We start from the raw sequence: 15,886 nt of genomic DNA, 5'->3' as shown, positions 1-15,886 counted from the left end.
CTTCTCCCAGTCTGTGCTCATCTCTGGGATTGCCCCAGCCCAGGTGCAGCACCTTGCTCTTGGCTTTGCTGAACTTCACTAGGTTCACATGGGCCCACTTCTCCAGATTGTCCAAGTCCCCTTGGATGGCATCCCTTCCTTCTGCTGTATCAACTGCACCGCTCAGCTTGGAGTCATCTGCAAACTTGCTGAGGGTGCACTTGATCCCACTGTCTTTGTCATTGATAAAGGCATTAAGCAGCACCAGTCCCAGAATGGACCCCTGAGGGACACCACTCATCACCAGCCAACACCTTTACCTTTACTAGGTGAGGCCTCCACCCTCGCCTTTACTAGGCAAAGCAAAAGCCACACATGCAAGCAAAGCCAAACCAGGAATCCATTCGCTGCTTCCCACCGGCAGGCAGGTGCTCAGCCACTCCCAGCAAAGCAGGGCTCAGCATGCAGAACGCTGTTTTGGGAAGACAAATACCATCACTCCCAATGTCCTGCCTTCTTCCTTCTTTACCCCAGCTGTTATTGCTGACCATGACCCCACACAGTGTGGGACATCCCCTTGGCCAGCCTGGGCCAGCTGCCCTGGCTGTGTCCCCCCCAGCTCCTGGTGCACCCCCAGCCTCCTCGCTGGTGGGGCAGCACAAGGAGCAGAAAGGTCCTTGGTTCTGTGCGAGCACTGCGCTGCAGCAACTGAAACATGCCTGTGTTGTCACCACTATTGTCATCAAAAGTCCAAAACACAGCATCATACAAGCCTCTGTGAAGAAAATTAACTCTATCCCAGACAAACCCATGACACTGAGAAACTATACCTCATTTTGAAAGTACCTGGTACAGTAGAGGAAATAATTCTGTGCTGCTGTTTACAATTCTACCAAACGTGCAGCCAAGTGCCTGAACCAGGTGCCCATGTATATACTTCAGCTTGCATTTATAAAGCTGTTTCTTCAGAAAATTCATGTTTACTAGCTTTTTGTTGCCATAACTTCTCATCTAAAGAGTAGACCCTCTTCACCTGTAGTTCACCTGTCTGTCTCAAAATATTCTTACAAAGTCATTGACAGCCCTGGTGTTACAGTGTATTGAATGAAGACACTCCTTAAAGAGTGAACGTGTGTCCCTAATGAATTGCACAGATGTCCATTTATATCCTCTCAAATTATTTATTTTCTTGCTGTTGGAAAAACCATCAGTATACTATTTTTATCCAGTGTTTGTAAACTTAAATGTTACTGTGTGACTGTTAAGAAGCAACTATTAAAAATTGCCACCCAGTCAGTGCCATTGTCATTCCATGCACTGATCTGAGGTTTGATAAAAAGCTCTTGTAATTGCCCATGATGCAGCAGTTAGGTCATCTTTTCATTACTGAATTTACTAACTTACTAAGGTTGATGTACACAGTAAGAGCCCGTTTTGACAACTTGTTTTGACCAAGTAAAAGTTAACAGAGGGAAGCCTGATAGCTTCTTCAAAGAGGCAGCACTCTTTTCTTTCAGGGAGGAAATGGAAATCACCATTCTGAAGCCCTCATTCTCTTAATTCTCCACTGAAGTCAATTGTAAGGAGCCTTTCTTTTGCAATTTCCTTAAAAAGATACAGCTTTTTAACAATTTGGCTAGATAAGCTAGGAAATGTCAATCTAGTCAAAACATTTGCTCAGTGTCTGATCTTAAATTTGTTATCCTTTGAATCAAATAGTGCATTAAAGAGAAATTGTCGTGTTCTAGTTTATGAAAGAGATATTTGAAATTGTGTGATCACATTTCTTTAGTTTTAGAAAACAATCACAATGCTATAGGTATCTTCAGGTGATTTTGTATAATTAAATACCCATAATGTATGTATTATAGATTACTCATCCTAATTCAGTAGAAAATATACCAACTCTTGTGCCAAAACACTAAGAAATATATAAAAGCTGTTCCACAGCAAATACTGTACTATTTTAGGAGCATTCCTGCTCACTGCATTTTTTTTTCAGTGCAAAAAAAGATTTCAGTGGTTTCTCTAGGCAGATAAGATAACCACATACTCCCATATGTTAACGAGTAGAAGTGATGTCTTGCAAGTTAATATCCTTCTAACCTCTGTTTCTGATTTCTGTTACTGGGGCTTCCTATTCAGACCTGTCTCCTGACCTAGACTGTGGTATGTTACATGCAGAAAAACCCTCCCTCTCAAGTACAATCTCCCAAATCTTGCAGAACTAGCACGGAGAATTCTGGGCTAGCTATATTATTCAATAAACTCATAGAAAAGATATTATTAACCATTAAATTCTTCAGGAGTGCAAAATCATTTTTATGGAACTCATGTTAAATTTTGCAGTGGAGGTACTCCTTTCTTCATTATCAAATGCTGATGTTATTTTTTTTAATAAAGGAAGAGCAGCTTTCCATGCAGCTGTCACAGTTTACATCCTGTCTCTGTAAATAATGATTTGGAGAGTTAATTTTAGCACCGCCACATTTTATCTTAGAAATATCATTATTGTTTGTTATTAAAGAAGTGTGAGAGAGTAGCTTATGGTCTTTTCAATGAGAAAATACCATGCCAGAAAGCCTGTTAGCTCTGTTTCTGGTTTCACTGCTGCCTCTGTGTGACACTTAAGACAGGTCTGTGTATCTCCATAAAACTCAGTATGCCTACTGTATGACATCAATAAAGTAAACTGTAATATCTCAATATATTTGAAGTACTGTGTATTATGAGAGCAGCAGCTATCATTGCTGTTATAATTGCAAATTCCAACTGACTGATATTTTTAGTGCTGTAGTAGTATTTCAGGGTTGTTACCTTCTGAAGAACATCACAGCACCTAGCAACTCATGTTAATGCCTGTAGTGTTCTTGGAATGGGTGACTTCAGCATAGGATGGACTGTGATATTATTTGTAGCTTTAAATCCATTTGCTCAAAAGGAATTTTACCATGTAAGCTGTATTCAGAAGAAGAAGACATCATTCTTTTATGAGGGTAAAAGATGCTAGCATGTCTTTAAAAACATTTTTTTATGTAGTTTGTGATTTGATTTGAGAAAAAGCGCAAGTCATTGATTTTGTCTTCAAATGTGTTTCTGTGCAGTTTTAGGTAGTGTGGTTGTGTGTAAAAATTTTGATTCCTTAGTCTTTGGATTATGCTGCTTTTTGGTGGGAAAACTCTAAGTAAAAATCCCATATTAAATGCAAACATTTATTAAAATTATTTTCAAATGTTATTGTTACTAAAGATGTAACAGCAGCTTTCCTTGACTCTTTTCTTACATTTTTTAATTAGGAAAGCTTTTGTTGTTAATAGGTTCAAGTTTGACAGATTTAGAAATGAAGGGAACTAAATACACGTATTTGAAATATTCTTACCTAAAGCCACCATGGTATGCTGCTTTATCAGCTGCCTTTTCCACTGTGGTATAAAGGGCCCTGAAGTGGATTAATCAACCTTCCTTGCCATACAAGCCTCATATTAACGTCTTTGTAACAAACCATTGAATATAAGACATAAAGCCTCAGCACATGTACCTGCTGAGAGAGAAATAGGGGCTGGACAGCATCATTCGCTGTTTATAAAGGGGGAGGCTGACAGTTTCTCCCAGAAGCCACATTACTGTGCACGGGATAAGGCTGGATTGAGGGTGCAGCTGCATCTTAGAGTGACCAAATAGTGTCAGCCTCACAAGGGCTCAGCTGGACCACTTACTCCTATAGCCACAGCTTTGGATTACCAAGCAGTCCATCTGGCACTGCAGTCCCACTGCCAATTAGATGCAATAGCCATGATTTGGGAGAGCACTTGAATCGTTTACAAGCCCTGTGCTGCTTAAGAACCACTGCTTAGTGCCCTACCTTCCCTTAGTTGGGCACAGAGCCCTATTAAATTAGAGCATGCTAAGAACGTGATGCTCAGGGTATATCTTCATGCATCCCACTAGTTGTTCTACCTGGCTTAAGGGCATATTTCAACGTGGACCAGTTTCAACATTCCCATAGGAAAAAGTGAATTTCTTTCTTACGTGGCTGAATATTGCCTTTTCTGAGTTTTTAGTCAGTGACTTTTGGTGAGACAGATTTCTTTTTGTGGAAAGGAAGGGAAATGTATTCCTATAAAAGGCTGATTAAAACTCTATGCAGTTGGATATTCTGAGTTGCTGAGGTGTATTGAATATTACAAAAGCCTTGAAGGAGGGAAAATGGATTTGGAGAAATAATTGCTTAGAAAAGTGAAAGGTGCGTGATGGAGGTGGAGTGTGGGTAGCACATCAAAAATAATGTGTGATTTTGTGAATGTTCAGTACCAATACTAGCAAATATGTTGTAGAGGGTTTTGTCTGTATTGGGATATAAAGAGGGAGAAAATATTGAATCGAGTGAGGAAGTATAGGACTCTGGTTTGAAAGTCAGAGTGAGCAAGGAACACTGTCTTGCACGGAAGACAATATACCCAGGAACTGCAGAAGTACTACCCACAGCAGGATTTACATCAGAGCTAGGACAGTGTGCTTATCTATTTGCCAGAACATCTGTGCTAATACAATGGAATTTTGCATCAGCAAAAAGCCTTTGGCTGTTTTGTATTCTGTTACTGGTGAGCAGAAGCAATGAGTGAGTCAGATTAGATTAAGCCTATCAAAACCTATGCTTTTGGCTTTGCAGTACACCGCTACATGTATTGGGCATATATTTACATATATGCATGTATGTATACAATATGTACAATATATTTACATATATTTAAATGCCAAACATGCTAAAGGGAATTCCTTAAGAGAATGTTTTGGAGAACTTTAAACAATTTACTTTGACTGTATTTTATGTCCTTATGATAAAGCGAAATGCCTTAGTGTCTGCCCAGTGAGAGAGAGATCAATGCAGAGATCTAAATGCCTCAGGAGAAACATATTTTCTGTATTTAAAACTGTCACAGCTACTACTGCTTTCTATTAACTTGGGCCTATGCAAGCCTAGAAGCAACTAGGTAGATGCCATACAAATCTGTGAATCTGCTTTCTTCACTGGGACTTGGAAGACTAATCCTGTAGTGAAAGTACCAAGTTATTTCACATAGAAAATGCCTGTCCTATACAGATGTCAACCTCAGGTGCACTGTAGGGTTAGTGATTTTCTGTTTGTGGAAGGAACCACTTATGTGGCACATTTACTTGTAAAGATAGGCACTGACCATGTTTAAGGAGCTTGGAATATAGCAAATCTCAAAGAGAGAGTCGGGTGTGCAGTTGGGTGAAAAGATGATGAAATTACCATGTAACAGTCACATCTGCCATATAGCTCTGTAATTCCCCACACTGAAAGTACCTCTGCAAATCTGGTGAAAACTTGGTGTGGAGAAAGTCATCCTGGAACAAGTTTTCATCAGTTTAACACCACCACCTGCTTCAGTTTGTGAAAGCAAAGGGAACATGGACACCTCTGGTGCACACCACCCCTAGGAGCTTGAGGCTTTGCTTAAAACTGACAGCTATGGGATAAGAAGGTGTTTTCTTTCATCATTAGCCAGCCTTTTATAAATGTTAATTAGTTTCAGGAAGAGAATTTCAAAATCTGTCATGGATTTATTTCTGTGAAAAGCTTTCATGTTTGTGTTGTCTGGCACTATACATCACACAGCTACCTCCTCCTGAGTAGGCCTCAGTGTTGTCTGTTTATTTCTTTATTCATATCATATGATAATACTATGGAGAAAAAGAAGAAAAAAGAAAGGCTGTTGAGACAAAAGGGAAGATTCTTGCAGTGTCAAATGCAAAATATATATTTTTTAAGCAGTATGTTAAGATGCAGTATTCTTGTACCCTGTGCAGTCTTTAATACCCATTTACACAATACTATGAAGGAAATAATCTGAAAGCCTGATATGACATACACATCTTTCATTCATCTCAATTGTTTACGTGTTCTCTCTTAAAATGAAAGTATGTATGGATATATTCATTTGCGTACAAAACAATCTAGGTATTCTTGTTAACTCTGTATTATTAAGATGGCATATATGCTAACAAAAGAGAAAGTCCAGATTCTGTGTAAATTTCATTTACTGTTCTTAATAGAGTTAGCTAAGAAAATGAATTTTCTTTCTGTGGGGAAAAAAGTATCCTCAATCAAAAGGAAAGGTCAGGTGCTGAATTTTCCTGTGAACATACCTTTCAGAACAGAATGTCTTCAGAAACTTCAAATACTTCATTTCAATAAAGTTGAAATAGTGTAGTAGAGAAGATGTAAAATAATGTAATGTCTTTTTAGGGATATATACAATTATTATAGCTAAAATTAATACAAGTCAAATACAGTGGAAAATGGAACACTTCAATCTTCATTAAAATGAGAAAGTGTATATTATTAATACTACATTTGAAAATCAAAATATAATTTACCTTTTTGCATGGAAAAGGGTCGCATTCTCATGATGCAGTTGAATGTGAATAAAAGTAGCTCTCTTATGAAAAAACTTTGTGGATAAATATACTTCTGCAAGTTCTTTCTCCTTAAGTTAAAAAGGTGGTTTAGTTCATGCAGCGTAAAAAATGATAATAAATAACTAAATATAAGTATATAAACAAATATCTGAATAAATAGCTAAATAAGTAAATAAAGTAGCCCAAAAAAATCTATATCTTTAATTATTTGACTGTATGTAGTTTTGTTAGTATTACCATAGATTGGTTATGACTGTACAACTCACATGTAGAACATTTCTGAAGGGGCACGGTCTAGGATTGTGTTCAGATCTGTAATCCTTTAAATCCTTGTGGTTTCCTTTTATGAAAAAAGCCCTACAACTAGAACATTTATGGGAATAATAGGATAATTTGCATCAGAAGAGACCTTTAAAGATCATCTTTTCTACCTCCCCGCTCAAAGCAGATTTAAGCTAAATCAAATTGCTCACAACATTGTCTACCAGGGTTTCAAGTATCTCCAAAGATGGGGATCCCGCATCCTCTCTAAGAACCTGCTCCAATGCTCAACTACCTCAATCGTAACAAAATTTTACTGATATCTAGTGGGAATTTCCCAAGTTGCAATGTGTGTCTAGTGTACCTTGTCCTTTCATGACGTGTAGTGTCGAGCTCTGTCTTCTCTGTACTCTCCAATTAGGTAGTTTAAAACAGCAGTAAGATCTCCTGTAAGCCTTCTCTTCTCCAGGCAGAAAGAGAATGGATTCAATTCCCTGCTCAGCCAGGTAGTGTTTAAAAGCCTGTCTCCTTTTCTGTCACAGAGTCCTAATCCCCATGGTTCTTAAGAAGAGAGGGAGAACTCTCTAAAACCTTCAAAAATACACTGCTTTGAAGAGAGTAGTTTGAGATTGACTGGACCAGAGAGTATGACTGGTTTAGTGAACAGGACAGTCAGCTGCAAGACAGAGCTGGGTGCTGGTCTGTTCCTACAACAAAATCTATGGTGATATTTTTTAGTACAGTGAACTTGTTTCAACCCTTACTGCCTACCGTGATTTGGCTGCTCCCAGATGCCTCAGGTCTCTGCCTTCCTCACTATCTGTGTATTTTTCTTATACATTTTTACAGTTCTGTAGGACCTATCAGTCCATTAAGCATTGTATTCACTAGCTTCTTGATTAATTAGGAGATAGTAAGAATCAAAACACAAATCTAAAATTCGTATTTCAAAATAGTCACATTTTGAAAAAAACTCAGAGAATTTGTGGCTTTTCATTTTTCCTCTTAGTTCAGTTAAGTGGAATGGTACATTTTGTTGCCTGATTTATTATTTATAATAAAGTCATGTTCAGAATTAGATAATGATCAATTCTGAAAAATGTCACTGCTCTCATCTCCTTGCTGTTCTATTTTCCTGTTTAGGTAGTTGGTAGTTGGGTTTTATTGTTTTGGGGGTTTTTAGTTTTTTGTTGGTTTTTTTTGATTTTTTTTTAAAGTGTATGGGTAGATTTCTCTGAAGACCAAGACCAGCGACTAACTTGAGCCAGAAATAGTGCAGCCAGGAGCTTTCTAAACACAGTTCTGCAAAAGCTTCTCAAATTCCTTATACTGCTGTAGCCCAGAGCTTTTCCTGAATACCCTGACAATCATACTAAAATTCAGTGAGGTCTTCTTAGGTGGACAAACAAGATATAAACTGTAACCATAAAATTAATTTTTGCTATGAGCTAGGACAAGAATCATCCAATTTCAAATAGAAGTTGTTGCATCAATCTGATATACCATATAGCTACTTTTTTTTTTTCACTGAGCGTTGGTCTGTCACCAGTTCCCTCTGAGCCACTGCATCAGCAAAGAAAATCTGTCAGTGTGATGCCTCTGTGACCTGAAGTGTTAGTGGGTTTAATTCTATAACCTTCCCTTGCAGAAACTCTGATAACCTGATGGAGAAGTTCGTACAAAGCAGAAGAATCAAATAAGCACAGTTTTTAATGATGTCACTACAATTGAACCCCAAAGCATGTGCTGAATACCAGAACTGAGGGAAGAATATTTAGTAGAAAGAGTAGATGATCTGGCTGTGTACCCGTGGCTGAAGCTGCCCTGTATTTTTCCATCAGCTTTTCCTTCTCTTTTCACATTCCCCTCCATGTTTTCTTTTTCTCTTTTCTGATCCACACTGTCTTTAAGTCGTGGCACACTTTACCTGTGACATACTGCTAATATTTTGAAAACGGAATGTAGCTAAATATTTTTTCTTTATGCTTTGTCATCACTTCATGCTAGTGAACCAATCTACTTGCAACAAGTGCAAAAAGACCATTAAAGCTCTGATAGGCAATGAGAAAAAAAATTAAAACTTTTTGTTTATGCTCATATAAAACAAAGTCATTTTCCTTAACTTCCAACTTCACTAAAAAAGTTTGTACTCTTTTTGCACTCAAGCCTTGTAACTCTGTAAAATAAATGACTCCCCCCACCTTTTACTCATTGTCCTTTCTCCTCCCTCTCCTGCCAGTACTGGGAGGCTTTTTTTGTCTCCCAGTACTAATTCTGATGTTATTAAAAGTACTTCTATGTCACTGTGGCAAAATGAAATCCACAGTGAATGAAGGGGGGGAAAATGAAACATGATATCAGGTACACTGTTTTCCAAATTCTAGAAATATCACAGCATTTAAAAAAAAAAATCATTCATTTTTCTTTATCAAAGAACGCAAGAGCATAGTAGAAGTGAAATGAATAATGTTACCACTTGATCTTACACAGGAAATTGATAACAAAAACAAAGAGGAAGCACCTAAAAGACATTGTAATAAGCCACCCATTTGTTAAGTTGGGTAAAAAGACATGTGCACCCTGTGCTATTGTCAAATATTCACAATCTGTGCTACAATCTTCCATACTGTTGCATCTTTGCTTTCTTGTGACGCCAATGGAAAATATATGTTGGATTTCTTAGGGCAAAGACTAATTTTATAACCTAATACAGGCTTACATACTAGGAGAACCTTAGCAAGGAACAACACTATGCAGCAGGATCCTGCCTATCTTTTCTCAGTTTTATTTTCTTGAGAAATACTTTCCCTGTGGTTGTTCCCTAGAAATTCTAGTTCCCTGAAGTGGGGACAACTTGTAAAGCATTTTATTAACTGTTCGCTAGCTCTTGCTGCAAAATTTAGTGCCTTTATAAATACTTCCCCTAACTTTATTTCCTGTCTGATAGAGTGTACACAGTGTAATGGCACTGTGAAATTGCATTTTTGAGCATTCTACATTTCAGTATAAAGCATGTAAATGTGAAATTTAACAACAGAAGTTTGCTATGAGCAGAACTTCACTATCACTGATGCCACACTATTTCTATTTTGCTTCCTCACTTGATTTCAATAGCTTGATATTTATGTCTCCACCTATTCAAGGGAGATGGAAGGAGATCCGTTCAGACTGTTGGTGTTTTGATAAGAACTGTAAAGCAGAATAGAAGGACTTATTACTTCCAATGAAAGTTGTTGAAAAAGGCCTAAAAAAAATTACCATTTTGGTTGAATTGGATTAGATACTCAGGTTTCTAAAACTTGTTTTCTGAGAGGATCAGATAACAATAAGAAGTAACATAAAGAATACAGATGAGGAGTTGGAGACTTGAGGTACGTCCTAAAAGGATATCTTAAATGTAGAAAGTAGTGTTTTTGACTTAGACTTAGGTTAGAATTATACACGGTGTTACAAAATGTGTCCTGTTGAAAAACAGAAGCAATAGGCTAAATATGAATTCCATTTTACACATGTAATTCTCATAAATTTTTGTGATGTGTGTTTTTGTGTCTGCTTTAGAGAACCTGTTTCCTGAAGATGGGAAAACAATCACAGTTATTGACAAGGGTTATTTTGTTGTCGAAGGAAAAAAAAAAGTGCAACATAATATATAAAAATCTATTAAAATACAATAAACAAGAATTAAGTCAGTTACTTTGAATTTCTTATATGCGTTTTGTGGAGAGCTTTTATTAGATGATATTTTCAGACTGAGTGTCCCTGAATCAGTGATGCTCTTTAGATGATTTCAGATTAAAGCATTTTTTCCCAAAATAATTATGAGTCTTCTTTCAGCATATCACAGACAGCCAAAATAGATGGGCAAATTTCAGTTCTGCTTGGGATAACATAAGTAGCCTAAACAGTGTAAAAAGGTGAGGAATTCTAAGTCTTAGGAAGGCAAATAAAGTATTTACATAGTTTTTTGCATAGTCTCCTCAAGGAGTTGCCTTGAGATTGGCAAAACAAGGAGTGTTAATGTAAGCAAAATTCCATCAAATTTTGGATTAAAAGTCTTAAAAAAAGACTTAAAAAAGACTTAACATCACATCTGTGTCAGTGGCCAGTAAAAAATCATTAGAAGAACATACGAACAGAGCAAAGCAATGATAAAGTAATGCATTCTCTGTCTTCCCTTCAGGCCTTAATGAATCTTTCTTTTTAGAAAATTTTTAGTTTTGGTATCTCTAGAGTCCTGTGGTGATGTGCTTCATAATTATTTTTGTGTGTGTGGAAGTATTTACTTTTGTATTTCAAAAAAAAAAAAATCTGTATACCTTCCTTGTATGGTTCTTACATTGTCAAGAAATAGTGTTTGGGTTTTCATTGCATACTTTCTCCAGACTTTTCATGTGTTTTTAGACTTTTAGTGTATTCCCAGTTGAACTACCTCTTTTTTAAACTGAAGACTCCTTATCTATACAAGGACTACCATTCTTCTGGTAGGATCTATTCCTTTTGATCTTCCTATCACCTCTGTCTATATTTTCTAGTTCAAGAAAATCTTTCTTTTTGGATAGGCACATGGCAGAACTGCCTGCAGTTCTGTGTTTTTATTTTATTTTATTCCTTTGCTTGAAAGAAAGAAGACATATAAAAATGGGAGCACCACTCATTCTGAAATCGGAAAGAAGGAAGTGAGTGTTTTGCTTGATTCAAATAAATATGGTTTTCTCACTTTTCCTAAATTAAGATGGAAGGCTCATTTCTTTCAGAGCTTGAGTTGGTTCTGGTTATCAGCCCCAGTCACACACACACACACTTTTTTTTAATTTCTTCTTTTTACTGTTCTTATGTTTATCTAACTATGGGAGTGGCCAATTGTGTCTATTGTTTTGTGCCTAGTGCTTTGCAAACACAGACAAAAGGCAATCTATGTACCAAAGACTTTTTTATTTAAGTCAAGGCAGAAGAGAGAAAATGGATACAGGTAAATAGATGGAAAATGAACCAAACAGAGTACTGATAATGTAGCAGCATCTTAGCAGTTATTGGATTGGTTGTTGGAGGAGGGATTAGGGGAGGCATCACAGAGAAGGAGGATTTTGAGAGAGGAGTAGGGTCAGACTTGCAGACATTTTACAGGGAGACCTCAACAGGAAGGGACAGTACAGGGGAAGATGGAGCATTTGAGAATTTCACAGTGGCTGTTAAAATAGGGACAGATTGTGACAAAGCCTTTAGCTTATTATTCTCCTAGGCTGATTTTATTAATAATTGTTACAGAACAGAATAAATGACACCTAAAATCTCACACAAAGTATTTCTGGGAGTCTGTATGGTTGTTTGCTCTGCATTTTACAGTACTGTTACCATCATACCAGTTTAAAAGTTATCACCATTTCTTATGCCTTAAAAATACCAGTGGTTCCTGGCTAATCTTGAAATTGTTCTGAGTATCAGGTTCCTTTTTTTGAGACTGCTATAGTATATTCTTTTTCTTCATATAGTGATTATAACACTATTTGTGTGAAAACCTAATCATTTTTCATTTCCTTATATAAAGAATTTTGTACTAGGTAATCATCATGGGAGCTTCCATCTGTTTTGTTTTTTCCTTTGGTTGTAGCACTCTTCCTCTAAGAAGGAGGGAACATCAGAGAGTAGCTATGAAGTATCTTTTCCATGAGTCAAGGTGATCAAATATTTAAGTCTTTTTTTCCCCTCATCCCCCCCCCCCCAAAAAAAAAAAAAAAGACTTCAGATCTAAGAGCAAGAATGGAGATGATAATACGAAGTACCATGGTTTTATGTATTTCTGAAATTTTATATAGCTAGAGCTTCCTGGGGATCAAGAGATCCAAGGAATGGATGAGTTGCAGATTGTAGCACTAAGCGATATTGGAAAATTGCAGATGTAAAAAAATGTTATGTTCAGCTAAAGTTTACTTGACTAAGTCCAGTGGGTATTTTTGTTCACAGTGCAAAAGTCTGGCTGGTGTCTCTCTCTTCCTGTACCAGTTGTTTCAGATTTGAACTTTTCCCACAAGACCTATTTCCAGAATTAGATTCAGATTCAGAAGTACTATACAGTTGTTACTGCCATAAAAACAACCTGCTATAGCTTGATTATGGGACCAAAACCAAAAATGAAGGAAATGAGAAAATGTCTGTAATTTCTTAACAAAAATTATCCAATGTTGTAAAATCTGAGCTTCATGTTGTTGGTGTAATAAGCAAAAACTCTGGGTTTCCTTGAGAAGGATACAATTGTCACTGTAAAATAAAGGATGTTCCCTGTAACAGCAGGTTCTTGAGATGTGCACCCTACAAAACATGTAATTTTTTTAGAATCACACTGAGTGGCTTGTGTAATGTATTTCACCATATTGTGAATTTTCAGATAGGGATCAGTATCACTATAATGATGCCCAGGGCAATTATCTTAGTAACTTTTCTTTAAAAAAATGTTAAGGAAGAGTTGTTGCCAGTTCAGTAGTACATTGTTCACATGCAAGAAATTTTGGAGGAAATGCTGAGCTTCTGAACTTGATAGCAAGTAAAAGTTTTGTGAATAGAGATAGCACTCACAGGTTCAGCGATGAACAAGGAAAGCTCAATATACACTGCATTTTGGCTTCTTTATACTGCATAGTGTCTAGATAGCTAATCAGGTTGATAACTGGTCAAAGAGAACCTGCTGACTTTTGCTCTGGTGCTGAATTATCCTAAGTATTTGCCTATGATCTGCACAGCCATGAAATAAAGTAGAGTATGTGGCTTACGTGTGAAGTTTCAGTGACCACACTGTGTATGTTGGCCACAGCTGGCCACTATTCAGGTTTTGGATTCACAACCCAGCTAATGGACTTCCATTAAGTTGTTCATGCATTAGGAGATACGTCTCAAATTAGGCGCACATCACATTCTACTGTATTGCTTATTCATTATGATTAGAGATGAAGGGAGGGGCAGATGCAGGACACGAAGCTACAAGATAGTACTTGAGTGACACTTTGCTGTCTCTGATAAGAAAGAGTTCAAACTACATTATCTAATGGTCCCTCAGAGTTTATGAACTGCGAAGTAATAAGGAACTAGTTCTGCTGTCAATGTAAACTATTGTAGATCAGAAAGAGACTTTTAAATTTCTTCCATTTAAACTCCTTAAATAAATTAAAATTCAGAAATGAAATCTTTGTTTAGTACAAGTCATTTTTTCTGTCTACCACTGATATTCCAAATGAGAAAATCAGGAGTTAAACTTCACCTACAGGAAGGATGTGAATTGTTATTATTTATTATCTTGACAACAGCCTTACACTCCTCCTTAGCTGGACTTTAGGATTATCATTAGTGAAATCCCTAATAATGAGCATTTATGGATGAGTTTTTGTTGCACATCTAAATGTTTAGTGTAGGATAGAGTCTCACAAGTGGCTGCCATTCAACTGACCATAAGGGCTCTCCAGCTCTCCTTTTCAACATCAGTCACAGTCTGAAGTGTGTTCATGGTGGCTCAAGATAATGCAGGTGACTTCTAGGCTGGGATTAGCAAAAAGACTACTCATAATTGTAGTTACTATAGTAGGATTTTAAGGTAGCATACTTTAATCACTTTCGGTCATGGATGCTTGCCCTGATGAATGGAGCTGTAATCCAGCAGCATATTGAGGACCAGATGTGACCCTTAATACTTTTGTATGCAATTACCTAATACTTTTGTATGCAATGACCCTGCGCTTATAATTACTACTATTAACAGTGAGACTTTAGTTTCAAAGCCCTTTAGTTACAGACTAAGATACTGTTGAGCTTGGTACTTTATAGGTACAGAACACAACTGTGGCTCCTGCCCAAAGAGCTTATTATCTAGGTGTGAGGTAAGAGATAGCAGGTAGACAGATGGAGAGCATAGGAAGACTGTGATGCAATATTGATCAGCATAGCGGGCAGTAGTATCAGTACTTTGGCAAGTATGTCTGTAGGCAGGTTTGGAGCAGAATAGTGAGCTTTCAGTAGGGACGTTTATAGAAAGCTCTTCCCATATGCTACTACTGTCAACATGACTGGAAACACACATGCTTGTTTGTAAATCCAGTGGAGGCTGGTATATTTTTTTGTGTGGTGGAAATAGTTTTTTCATACTGAATGAGAGCTAACAAAGAGAAGGGCTTTGAGAGTACAGTTGGTTACGCTTGGTGCAGTAGACCTCAAGAACTGGAAGGAAACATAGACAAGATAATGAGTGTCTGTTAGTTTTGGTTGAAGATATTTAAAAGACCTTTCCAGCAGATGGATATGAGCTAGTTCATTATGTTTTTGACAGAGAAAAAGTTACTGAACTTAGGTATGAGAAAATCAAAGTCTGTGGAGCAGTCATTTCTGTGCAAAACCCATACTTTGAGGATGCTATACCCAAGGGAATTTGGAAAACTGTAATGAAATCTGTAGGTAAGGGCTTGGAGAAAAGCTTAGTCTAAAACAGTCGCAGGCCAGGGAAACAAGCCAAATGGATGTAAGATCCATCCTCAGAATCACAGATGTCCTGCAGAACTTGAAGGAAAAATCAGGAGAGTGGTCTTGGACATGTTATTTTTTGATGGTATCTAAGCACAATTAGATCTGGGGGAGACTGGGTGAGATTTTAATTTAGATGGATCTTAAAGAGATAGGTCTGGAAAAGAGAAGTACATATGTCCGAAGCACTTCTGTAGTTTAATGACTCCCTATTATTTTATCAGAATCAAGATCTTGTCTCTGACAGATCATTCCTGCTCAGAAGCAACTAACTCTTGTGCCTAATCCCACTGAAATCAAGAGAAGAGTGACAGAAAATCATCTTTAGAAATGCAAGTCAGTTTGAAATGTCACTTGCTTGTGCAAAGTATGTAAGGGATCAAACACAGAGTATGATGTACAGCTGTATTATGTGTTGTCTCAATGAAACAGCTCCGGGTGTTTCTACGCATGTGAAGTGGAAATTGTTACTGATTTGTCAGTCCTAGTGAAATCTTGTCTTCTATCATTTTTATTTATGTATTTAAACAGATGTAGTCACTGATACAGTAGCTCACAGCACCTTTGTATCTGAGTATTACATTTTAATTCAATGGTGCTCATCAGGATTAAGGTGCTGTTCCACCATAAGTCAGGGCATTGGCAACTAGCCCTAGATTGTCAGATGCTGTTTAAAGATGCAAGTGTGAAATCAATTATGTTT

At 37.2% G+C, this 15,886-nt stretch overlaps 1 protein-coding gene across 13 annotated transcripts in view; it reads left to right on the top strand.

Annotated features, from left to right (window-relative positions):
• PTPRM (protein tyrosine phosphatase receptor type M) overlaps positions 1–15,886 on the top strand; it is a 484,682-nt gene that overhangs the window by 370,990 nt on the left and 97,806 nt on the right. The gene's annotated exons all lie outside the window — the stretch shown is intronic.

Source organism: Cygnus olor, chromosome 2, assembly GCF_009769625.2.
Source record: "Cygnus olor isolate bCygOlo1 chromosome 2, bCygOlo1.pri.v2, whole genome shotgun sequence".
NCBI classification, from domain to species: Eukaryota; Metazoa; Chordata; class Aves; order Anseriformes; family Anatidae; genus Cygnus; species Cygnus olor.
This window is presented reverse-complemented; position numbering and strand designations above follow the sequence as displayed.